This window comes from Chroicocephalus ridibundus, chromosome 6 (genome assembly GCF_963924245.1).
Source record: "Chroicocephalus ridibundus chromosome 6, bChrRid1.1, whole genome shotgun sequence".
NCBI classification, from domain to species: Eukaryota; Metazoa; Chordata; class Aves; order Charadriiformes; family Laridae; genus Chroicocephalus; species Chroicocephalus ridibundus.
This window is the reverse complement of record NC_086289.1, coordinates 19,464,353-19,476,713: the sequence shown is the minus strand read 5'-3', so window position 1 is coordinate 19,476,713 and position 12,361 is coordinate 19,464,353.

The window sequence follows — 12,361 nt, the reverse complement described above, 5'->3', positions numbered from 1 at the left end:
CAGACTGAAGAGACCCAAATCCTTTCTTCATAAGAGAGGTGTTCCAGTCCCCTAATCATCTTGGTAGCTCTCTGCTGCACCCTCTCCAGCAGTTCCCTGTCCCTCTTGAACTGGGGAGCCCACAACTGGACACAGTACTCCAGGTGCGGCCTCACCAAGGCAGAGTAGAGGGGGAGGATGACCTCCCTTGACCTGCTGGCCACACTCTTCTTGATGCACCCCAGGATGTTGTGGCAGAAGTCAATCAAACATGAGTCCTGTTAAACCAGGAACTCAGAGGGGCAGGGAGGAGGACAGTAAAAAGGAAGAGGAGTCCAAATGACTTGCAGAGATGGAGAGAGAAAGCTTTAGGGAGAGGGGTGCTATGAGCTGCTTAAGTAACTAAACTACAAACTGCGTGTGCCGCTCAGTGACAACACTGACTTGGAGAAGATTATTTCGGTGTATGTAAACCCCAGGTATAGGGGTTTTGCATTTAGACATTTATCTTTTAAGCTACTAGAAAGAATGTCCTGAATTTGGCTTGAATCTCAGCTTTTTGCTTATACTTTTTCCTGGGCATGGGACTTCAACTTACATAAACTCAAGTAGCTACAGCACGGTCAGTACCTGAATTTTTGCCAGCTTGGACGTTTGGTTCATAAGATCCCAGGACTTGTTTTGGACCACCAGAGGGGTTATAGCTGTACTGATGAACTTGTGCCACTAAGCGGTACCTACTCCCCGCTCAGAGCTGCAGCGGTGCCCCCAGACCCCTGTGCTTGCCCGGTCCGAACAACTGCATTCACGGAGCCTCCCCTCTTTACCTCTGTCCTGTGCCTTAAGGAGTAGGCTTCTCGCCAAACGTAGCTCCCGGACAGGGCTAATGTTTTTTGACTAGCACTTTTAATTGCTGCAGGGAGGCAAACTAACCCCACAGTGTTGAGGCTGTTCTGCCCCTGTAGACAGGGAGAAGGGAAGGTGCCTATAAAGTACTGAAGTCATGCTATCTTGAGAGGAAACAAGTTTCTTGGTAGGTACCTTCTCTACCCTTCCTTCTCCCCCCTCTTTTTTTTTTTTTTTTCCCCTAATATGCCACCGCTTTCAAAATAGAGGCAGCGTCATTCCACAGATCATTCTGTTCTCTTATAAAGATTTATGCTCTTCGTTAGTATTTTGGGTTTGTGGTTCAATAAAACATCGACTGCAGCACTTGAGGGTCCTGTTTATTACAGTTGGAAAGGGCTGGTGACTCTCAGTTCCCCTTTTATGTAACGTTAATCCACTTCGCTCTTTCTTCCAGCCCACATGGGGAATCAAAATATCAATTTTGATTTTCTTTTTAACTTCTCTGGCAGAGATCTTATTGCTAGAGAAAAGCACAGTAACACTTCTCACATCTTTTTAACATATAATTTTCATATTTTGTAAACTCTATTTATTAACAAAATCTTATTGTTTAAATCAAAAACTGGGTTACAGGTGCAATGAGTCATTAAATTGAATTTTTTTTTAATGTCAACATTCAAATGACTGAAAAGGAATTAATTTATTACCACATGGACAGCAGTGAATTAAATTAAAACCGTGGACAGAGGATTTGAAAGCTACCTTTTACTTTCTTTCGACATAATTTTTTTCTTGCTTGCTGTCACTTTTTCTTGCGTTAACTAAAGACACTTGAAACATGAGCCCATGTAACAGGAAGACTAATTGCAGATGATTTGGAAGAGCGCATGATAGATGCAGTGATCAACAAAACCCCAAAAATACATTCAGACCTGAGACACTGCAGAGCATTGGGTCCTTGGATAACAAACTAGCCCACGGGAATTGCCGAGAATGCTGATATAAGAATGTACCAATTTAAAAATTTTAGATAATGGAAATGTTTTTTCATAGCTCACAGCTTTGCTTTCCAACTTTGTGACGCAAGGATCTGCACACTGAGAGCTAAAGCAGAAAGAGGAGACTACATCATTATGTTGGGAATGTACGTACCTTTTTGTTAGTGTGTCCTATCCCAGTTTAGAAGGTAATTTAATTTATAAATTGGATTGGAACAAATTGCCTGTGTGATAGATACAATGTCTGTATGAGCTGCTACATTACTCAAGCTGTCCTGACTGACTTCTATGTTAACTACAGTGTGCCAAAACCTGACCTTAAATGCAATTGTATGCGACTGTGTTGGCTTGCATGGAAATTTGCCTGCTAGCAGAATTTAGCCCTGTGGCTTCATGAGGGATTGTATTGAGAAGCAAATACTTGAGGAGGTATAGCCTCTGAGTGAAAAGTAAGAAAACGGTGGCTTAGAGTCTGCCAAAACAATAAAAAAGTTACCTTATTGTGGACACTGATCAAAGAAAAGCTCCTAAAGCACTGAATTACTTGCTGGGGTTATCAGGGATTCATTGACAGGCCAATGCTGCCAAGCTGATTTTGTGTAAAGGAGGACTGCAGAAGCTGTTAGCAGCTGCTACTAAGTGCATAGCCTCAAAACTAGCAGAAATATAAATGTTGTACTACCACAAGTGTTTTTAATAGGTTTTTCATCAACAGGTGCTTAGTCTCTGCAGCACTTTGTAGCACTCCAAACAATGAGGGGATGAAAAACAAATTAATTAAACTGCCACACTTCTAGCATCCTGCCCTTAGTGAATACCACAAACTTTTTGATAAAAATGCAGTTCTACGGGCCTGTCTCCACAATTCAGCATCAGCATTCCCTTGCTCACAGTTATGGTGTCAGCACTAACAGGATCGGAGAAACCTCATGGAGCTCCATGAGTGGCCAGTGAGAACAAAAACCAGCGTGGCAGAAAGCTGAATTCCTGCTTCTCCCCAGTCTGATGTGTATTCTGTCAAAGATATTACCTGAAAGCTGTTAATTTACCCATGAGCTTAGGAAAGGTAGGAACTTGAGGCTAAAAATCTGAAGTGATACTGCCTGTTGCCCATCAGGCTTTCTCAGTCAACGAGGTAGTTTTCCTATAATAGAGCTTAGCAGTGTCTGCAGGCTATTCAGCTGTGATCTCTCTTGGAGGGCTACAACACAAGCACAAAAGAACAGCACACATCTGGATAGGATAAAGCTAATTTTTAACCTCAGCAGTAGCTGCAGTCAGCCTTTGCAGGAAAATATCACAGAATGGTTTGGGTTGGAAGGGAACTTAAAGACCATCTAGTTCCAACCCCCCTGCCATGGGCAGGGACACCTCCCACCAGACCGGGCTGCTCAAAGCCTCATCCAGCCTGGCCTTGAACACTTTAAATATCTTCAGAAAAGGTCCTACATTGCATATCACTGAAATTTATTTTTTCCCTTTTAAACAACACAAACTTCAGAAAATGTCTAGGTATAAACGTTTCACATTTGTTTTGATCTTGCTGACTTCAACTGCCTTTCATGTGTTTTTTGTATTTTGATTGTTTCAGTAAACTTAACAACTGAAAACTAAGGGAAAACCACGGTGGATTATCTCCATGAAAAGTTAGGGAAACGATTACTGAGTGGAGACAAAATGGCCCAAAGAATGGCAGCGTGTAGAACTAGAAGAAAGATAAAAGAAAAAGCTGTAGGAATAAGGAACTGGAAGAGGGTTGGATTGGATGAGTTTTCCAAGAATCAGGTTTCTCCGCTGCATCCATGACAGACCAAAGCTCCATCCAGTGTCAAAGTCCTCCAGAGTGGGAGTCCAGACCCTTCTGGAAATCTAGTCCCAGAGCTCATCCTCTTTACCCTTAGATTTCGCTGCCCTGTAAATGCCCCTGCTGCAATATCCGTTCATTATTCCTCGTTCTGTCCTCATAGGATATTAACCCCTTTATAACTACTTCTACATATTTGAAGATGGCCTCTCATGTTCTTTCGTTTTCAGCCTTTCTTGAAAGATCATGTTTTCTTGATCTCCGCTCATTCTGTGTGCTCTCTCCTTTGGTTTTCCCCATTTTGGGGAAGAGGGATCGGTCTCTCCTGGTCACCATCGTGCACCAGCTCCACTTGCTTCAGGTCTTCACGGCCTGGTATGTTCTGGGGGATCTGGAGCCTGTGCTAAATCTTGTGATATTTTTCTGTCCCTATGAAGGACCAAAGACACAGGCAGAACAAGATTCTGTAAATAGAAGCAATACCTTTCAGATATTTTTTAGGCTGACAGATATTTCTGGAAAGATCAGAAAATCTTATGCCCACACAGACTCAGGCCCCGCTTTTTACCTACAGCTTTGTACAGAATTTTTTTTTATTTTCTATGCCATATGGAGGTATATAGAGAGAGCACATATACCATCCAATATACTGGATTTGCAGTAGCCATGATGTCTAAGGATATAACTGTCTTTATAACATCAAGAAGGGCTTACATGTCTGAAGGCTTGTCTAATTTTTCCCTCTGTACTAGTCTAACAAGTGACATTTTCTCTGTAATCCTTGTTCTGCATGAGAATTTAGAGCTTTTATGCCTTATTGTGGCCAGTTAAGATCCATGGTTGGGGAAGGGCTTCTTATTATTCAGTTACATTGAAATTACTCTTAACTCAAGCAAAGATAAGGTAAAATACAAATAAAACATCTAAAATAGAAAGGACAGGCCTGATCTAATCATAAGTAAATCAGAAGTTGCTGAATCTCCATCACTTCATGAACCGGTTGGAGATTTTTCCCTGATGTGACGATTCTGCCAGGCTTTTGCCTGGTATGTTTTGGTTGTTTGTTTTTGTTTTGTTTTTTTGTTTTTTTTTTTTTTTTTTTGTATTTGTTATAAATAACCTTGTTCTGGTAGAATATATCAACCTTTCCCCTTTTGAAGTGTTGTGGGGGGGCTCGTCTCCTACTTGTGACTTGTTTTGGTTTTTTCCTTACCTAAGATGCTTTGGCTGTTCTTGGACTAAGCAATGCTGCTTTTCTCAGAGGTGTGAATGCCTCTTTGCTGGCCAGGTGTCATCTCTCATTCTTTAACAGCTGAACAACAAGTCCTTGGGTGAGAAATGGGCACAACTCCTCTGCTGACCCAATGCACGCTTCACGGCCACTCTGCTTGACCCTGCCAGAGGACAGGACCCAGTGATGAAGGCAAGCAGATCTAGTGGCCTGTTGCTGTCAGACACAGAAGTCCCGTGCCCCTGCTGTCCCTCTCTCGCTCCCACTTCCAGTGCCGATGCCGGCACCCAACAGACTATTTGGGGAGCCACAGACAACTGCCCCGGGAACAAAGCAAATGGATCTTTCTGTGGCTTGAGGAAGGGGGATCGTCTGGGCAAGGGGGTGGACAAACTACCACAGCTGTGGCGGGAGCAGAGAGGTGTGGGAGGATGCGGCTGGGTGCAGGGCCTGTGGGGAGAAGGAGCAGTGGTCCATGGGGCCTTGAGCCCGTCCATCAGCTCAGCTGTGCTGAGGAACAGTACCCCGTGCTCTCTTTCAGCCCGGACCTCAGCATAGCTGAGTTAAATATAGCTGCTAAATGTTTGTGTCAGCATAGCTGACATAAATATTTAACAGTGATGGCTGTCAGCAACTTGTTTCTGGCTCTTGCTGGAGACCAGGCATGCTGGTCATTGATTTGGAGGTGCTGCCGGCATCTTTCTTCCCAGTGTACTGTAATCCCTTGCCTGACACCATGGGCTAGAAAGGGTGAGTAGGGGCAGAGCTCTCTGCTCCAAGGCAACGTCTTGTCCTGTGGTGTAACAGGGCCACTGGTCAAACTCAGAGGGCGTGAGAAGCATTGGCCACTTCACAGGGGACTGGGATGGGCTCAGATGTCATTTTGGATGTGACAGAATAGCTCCTTGCTTTAATGGAGCTTTTGTAATCTCAGGGGAGGTTTAAATGTGTTTTCTCTAGAGACAAATATTTGCTACGTGGAATGAAATTTATGTGCTTCTAAGAAAAAGCCAAGAAAGTAATTTTCATTTGTTTTTAACTATGAGATTCCAGGCTCTCCAGGGACACATAACAGTAAATAAAATCTGTAAGTGAACATAAAAATTCTCTTGATCAAGAGGTGAATTTTTACTTTGTGTAAACCAGAGTATAATTTCACTCTGCAGAAAGAATAAAAAAGAACAGTTGCAAGATGTGCTTCAGCCATAGTTTTCCAATATTAGCAGATAAAACTTGAGGTAAATCTTTTCATTAGAAAAAAAATTCGGTTCTCAGCAAATGCTGTCACCAGACTCTTCTAGGACAGGGCAAGGTTAGCCTATTAATTATAGCTCCGGTTACTTGTCTTACTAATGTCAAAGTCTTGGTCCACAAGGTTCCACCTCAATGATCATCTTCAGCTGAAGATGAATGATGGAGCAGCATTAGAAACTGCGTGTCTCTACTTTCAGACACAGAACACATAGCAGCCCTGCTATGGATCTTTCTGGGCAGCTGTAGTGTGCTCCTACAAAGCAAATCCTGATTTGTCACACCTGAGATGCCAGACGTTTGGGCTGATAGCCTGCTGTGGGTGCCCTTGCGTGAGATGCGGGTTTCTGCTGATTCAGTGAGCAGGATCAGCTGGTGATGGGTCCCCACAGGTGATATAAGAGAACAGAGGGGCAGCCAGGAGTGTAGGGGGACAAAGCTGAGGTGTCTTCTTCTGCTTATCAGTCCTGACCTCTGCCTCTGAATTGAGGCTGGAGCTTCACAAAGACAATTACAGTCAGCAGCAAAGGCACATCTAGCCAAATTTGTCTAGTCTGGCAAGGGAGCAAATGGTATAAAATATAAAGAGGATGAAAAAGCCAGAGTGGAGTAATGTGGGGATTACCCCATATCAGTCATGTTTTCTGTGAAAACTAACACTCCCCTCTGCAGTGTTACCAGCCTTTTCTTGGCGTGTGCTGACTATATTGAAAGACAGTGGAAATAACCTTGCCCTGGAAAGTTATCATGTGATCTGCCTAATGCTCGTACCCTTTCCCTTTTTGCCAGGCTAAACTTAATTTTCAGCTCTGGTTTTATTTTCCTGTCTGTATGTCTCTCTCTAGATAGCTGAAGTGACTCATACTAGAATTTCAGTTACAGCTTCATGCAAAAAAAGGCAACAAAAATTTTCCCTGCTGATTTCCTGGTGGTGGATGACTAGTTGTGCCCTTGCTGTGTCAGGAGTTATGGGGAGCGGGTTGGAATTACGGACAAGAACTCTAAAAAAGTGCTCAGTGCTGAAATGGTTAATAAAGTTACTGTTTCTGGAGAGCTAATGTGCTCCTGGCTTGGAACAGCTGATACCCTGTGACACTGTTTCTGAGGTGGAGGCAGACACCAGCATCTGTTCTTACGTTCTTCAGGTAAGCAGCGATATATTGATAAGTCTGTAGAAACATTATATACAGAGAAATGTAGCTATGAACAAATGAAAACTGTAGATTTGTGGTGAAAGATACCTCTGAATGTTCTTCAGGCAGTTTATTGTGAGAGTGCAGCGTTTGTACTGCCCTTCACGACTGTTTTGGGGAGAAGTCTCCCTGAATTCTTAAACTTGTGGCTTGCTCGGTCCCTGCAGCATGCTGAAATCTCAGACTTTATATCCCTTAAGGCTGTGTCCCTCTCGGACCCCCTGCGGAGTTAATCCGGGCAGTTCTGCAGAAGCGGCGGTCAGCAGCGGGTAGTCTCTGAATATTTATCAGTGCTGAAGGCATATTCTTGTCCCTAGGGTAAGTGAGAACTGCTAATCTTCTAGTGTTTGGCAAACCCTTTTGGGGTTCCCAGACAAATTAGGTTGTGTGCAGCCCATCAGTGGCCCCTTCTTTGATTTATACTGGCCATAAATCAAGAGCTGTCTCCTGAGCTACCTTCTACACAAACATGCAGAAGGAGGGAGAAAGTGCGTTAAACTCTGCAAAGAAAATCCTTTACTTCAAATGCAGTTTTTGCTTTACTTTAAGTATTTTGAAAGTGCACACAAAGCAAGGCTGATGTTGCCTGATAACACTTGGCTGAGTGGTTGCCCTATTATAGTGTCTGGGGGTGGGATACGTCTACCCCTGTTGCTACCTGGTTACAGGCTTTGCTTCTCCTTGGTTGTACCAACAGGTAGGTGGAGCGGTGGAAAGGACAGCTGAAGGGCCTTACTGCGGCCTTACACCGAGGTTAAGCCAAGGACTGTCCATTCTATCCAGCTACTGATGGTCGCTGGTTTACTTGAGCTGAGGACTTAAAAGGCAAATATATTAGTGCCCATGGAACAATGCTAAATTAAGGGCTCACGTGGATCTAACAACTGTCCCTAATGTGGACCCTGGTCACTTATCACAGAATCACAGAATCTTAGTGGTTGGAAGGGACCTTTGAGATCATCAAGTCCAACCACACAAAAAAAAAAAAACCACACACAAAAAAAAGCACCCACTAACTAAACTCCACACCCACAACCCCACACACAACACCCCACCACAAACCAATAATCTTGGGCACCAGAGCATGCCCTGAAGAGCCATGTCTACACATTTCTTAAATACCTCCAGGGATGGTGACTCCACCACCTCCCTGGGCAGGCTGTTCCAGTGCCTGACCACTCTTTCAGTAAAGTAATTTTTCCTAATATCTTATCTTCACTCTGCAAGCAAAAATACTCCAAAAGAGATCATATGGCTCCACCTTCATCTCGGCCTGTTTGATCTCCCTTTTAGAAGCTTGCATTAAGTGGTATACAAATAAAATTATAATGCAAACCCCTGCACCAGTAAAGGATTTGGGGCTTACTTTGTCTCTGTCTTCACACAATTTATGTACAAAGCGCTTTTTTGGCTCCAGCTCCCTTACAATCTGTTGTGTGCTGAGGTGTGCACCTTGGTGAATATCTTTCTTTTAGAAAGCTTACAAAAAACATAGGAGAAAGTCTATCTTTGAGCCAAAAAATAGATAAAAAGTGTGTGTGGTATAGCATCATTTGTTACCTTTGGCAGTAATTGGATTTATTTCAATTTAACTAAAACTCCTAGAAAAACTACATGAGGCTACCTTTGAAAAATCTAGGAGAGTCCCAAGTCTCAGATACACTTTCTGCTCCACAGAGTTCAATCTCCATTATGAGATTCAGATCTCCATTAATGAGTGGAAGAAAGGATTCTTGGAAAATGTTGATGTGTCAAAAGTATGAGGCAGTTTACGGGCAAGATTTATTGGAATTTTCTTTAAATTACTCCTTTTTATGTTTCAGGATGTTTCAACATTTAAAAAAAGGTAAATAAATTAAAGTGTGTGTTTGTGTGCATTTGGGGAAGAAAAAGACTTTTAAACTCCAAATTCTGTTTTGGTAGCTGAATCTTTGCTGTCTGATTTGTTAGCATAATTTTACAGCTGTTCTCAGTTAAGCCAATTACTGACAAATCTTTTATACGAGCAAGTGTCACAGAGCACAGATCAGGCTTCCTCTCATTTAATTATAGCTGCTACACTATATGGTATAATTGGATCTTCAGGAGAATTTCCCTCTATGTCATGGAGGAGGAAGCAGCCTGAACTCAAAATCAGGTGTAAACAATTAGAAAGGGGCTGTAACTATGTGTTATAATTTACTTTGTCTGAAAATCATAAATTCTTTCCAAATTTAATGCACCTCTTTTTTTCTTTTTTGGTAACATCTAGAATTCCCATTTTGTGGTATTTCACTGTTTGCTAGTGAATTTGAGAATCCTGGACCAACAATTCCAGGTACAACTATTTTTTTTCTGGAAAATAATTAGATTTGAACCTGCCACAGAAGTGAGTCCCCTATGGGAGAGAGAAGGTGGGTGTTGGTATGATATTCCTCATGCAGACTTCTGCTGGCCTCAGTGTCAGAACTATGGACACTGTCCTATGGAGTGTTTGGCCAAAGCTGGCTACAAAGGAGTCTGGAACATCTTGTCAGTGTGATACATGTGCAGGGAAAGGAAAAAACCTTTCATTGACTCCAAGGTGCCCTATTGCCAATTGTATTTTTTCCTGTCAGTGTTTCCTCTAGCTCTGACAGGGTCTTAGTGCTGCTGGAAATGGGGATCAGAGAATCAAGTGAAATTTTCCACACGCGCATTTTAAACAGGCAAAGTACAATTCAAACCAAACACAAATGCAAGGAACGGTAGACAGATTTTTTTTATGAAAAAGAGTGGCTGTTGGAAGACACAAACAGTGCATGAGTTTTCTTCATGGTGTGAAATTAGTTCTGTTGCCTCTTCTTCAACCAGTCCCTTGGGTGCTTTTGGATTTGCAGAAAACACACACTATTGGTTTTGTTCTGTATTTTCCGCACTGATCCCTCGAGGATTTTAGCCCGTTGCTGTGCATCTTTCTCTGAAGGGCACAGAGAGTCTGCAGGATGACTCCTGCCAGTGAGGAAATGTCCGGAATGGCTGTTGTGCTGCGTGCTGCTCACGCGTTTCCAGGCGGGAGGGGACGTGCCTTCTTCCACTGTAGCCCTGAGCGGGGCTGAGGGTGCAGGAAGCTGTTACATTCTGGCTTCATCCCAAACACCAAAGAATTATCAACTTTTCTGGGGGAGTGTCTGTAACGTAAACCAATTAGCGTTATACTTTTTAATAGTATAATCTATTAAATACGGGGGAAACATGGCAATTTACAGAACCAGTCTGGAGCTTATATCTGACATCACTGGATGTACAATTGCAAAGCAAGATTCTCCTAGTAGAGAAAAAATTGCATCTCGATTCAGTTTCTGATCAGCCTGGCAGTTTCCCTGCACAGTTGAGAGACAGTCTCCCAATCTGCCTCTCCGACACGGGTGCCAGAGCACATTGTTGTACCAGGTGGAGCAGTATGGAGCAGCGTGGTGTCGCTCCTGTAGCCGACGCTCCAGCACTGGGTTCCCACACTCGATATCTCGTCGTGCCAAAGTCTCACCTCTCCCGGGGCAGCCTGATCTCACCACGCTTGGGTCATTTTCACTAGCCGGGGTGGTTAACTTCTCATTTTTGTGCCAGTATGTTAGGCACAGAAATTCAACTGTATCCTTGTGCACTGTCTAGTTTTCCTTTGTCACGAAACCAAAATCATCATCAGGTAACAAGTCCTCTGTTAAAGTGCCTGTAGGACTCGCAGGATAATTTCAGCCCGAAGCGGCGGTTCAAGTGGTAGCAGCACTTAGATGCTGAATGTTTTAATGAGGGATTTTATAGATGCCCCTCGTTCATGCATTTTGCTACATCATAATACACCCACACACTTTTATATGAGAGAACATGCTGAGAAGGAGCCTTTCTCTTACGGACTGTAAACAGAGCTAGAGATGCTATTCAGTAATATTTCTCAAAGGCATCCCAGTAATTTCTAAGTATTCAGGGACTTGACTGTGTCACTTAACAAAAAAAAACCCACACAAACAAAACCGAAACCCAAACCGAACCAACCAAATAAAAAGAAATATCACTATAGTAGCAAAGCCTAGGAGAAATGGTCTACGGACTGGCGGATCCCCAGAAGTTGTTGTTAGTGGAATATCATCAGTGAACTGCAGTATTTCCAATGGAACTGTGAAAACTAGTGCTAGGTCTGATACAACTCAGTGTTTTTTATAAACAACAGAGAAGGGTATATGAAATCTGTTACTAAGTTTCTGGTTCTTAAGTTTTGTGGAGAGGTAAATCACAGAGCTAAGCTGAGCCCATTCAGCTGAAATGTGTTTTAAACACCAGAAAATTGCGAAGTTCAGCATCTAGCAGCAAGGCGTGCGAGGTCACACTTACGGAAGGGAGGAATGCTTCTGGAATATACCGTGTCTGAGTAGCTTTGCGGGGTTGCGTATCAGACACCAATATGTTGTGTTTAATGAAAAATGCAAGACCTGCATCAGCAATAAGGAGTGCAGAGATCAAGGTGATTCAAATGGGAAACTAGGCATCACTTTTTAGACTTAGAAGGCTTAAGCAGCATATTGCTCCAGGAACAGGTAAACTCACTGTTTGATGTCCTCAGGCCTTTCTGGAAAAGATGTTTTAGCCAAACGCAACTTAGTGGGTTCAGTTAAATACTTTGGCCTCTTCTAAACAGTTTCAAAGAAACCTGGGACTGAGAGGGGACTGGTCAGTCTGATCTCCGTATGGATCCCTCTGGCCTTGGCTCCCTGCACACCTGAAGCAGGTAAATGGCAAAAGACCTTTAAGCAAAGGCTCTTGTAACTGTGTTCCTTTTATCTGCAATGTCACCACAGAGCATCACATGGTGCCATCTCAAGTAGTCCACTAGAAGAAATAGAAGCCCACAGAAGATATTCTGTGACGTGATAATATTTAGAAATGATCCTACTCAGCAATACCTGGGTGGGAGTAAGAAGGGCAAGTGGCATTTGCAGCGCAGTTGGAAAAGGAGCCTCATCAACACCCAGAAAAGCATAGCTTAAGTTAGCTCTGGAGTGACCAGGTTTGGACACGGCATTGACTATCAGTGGCTAGTTCC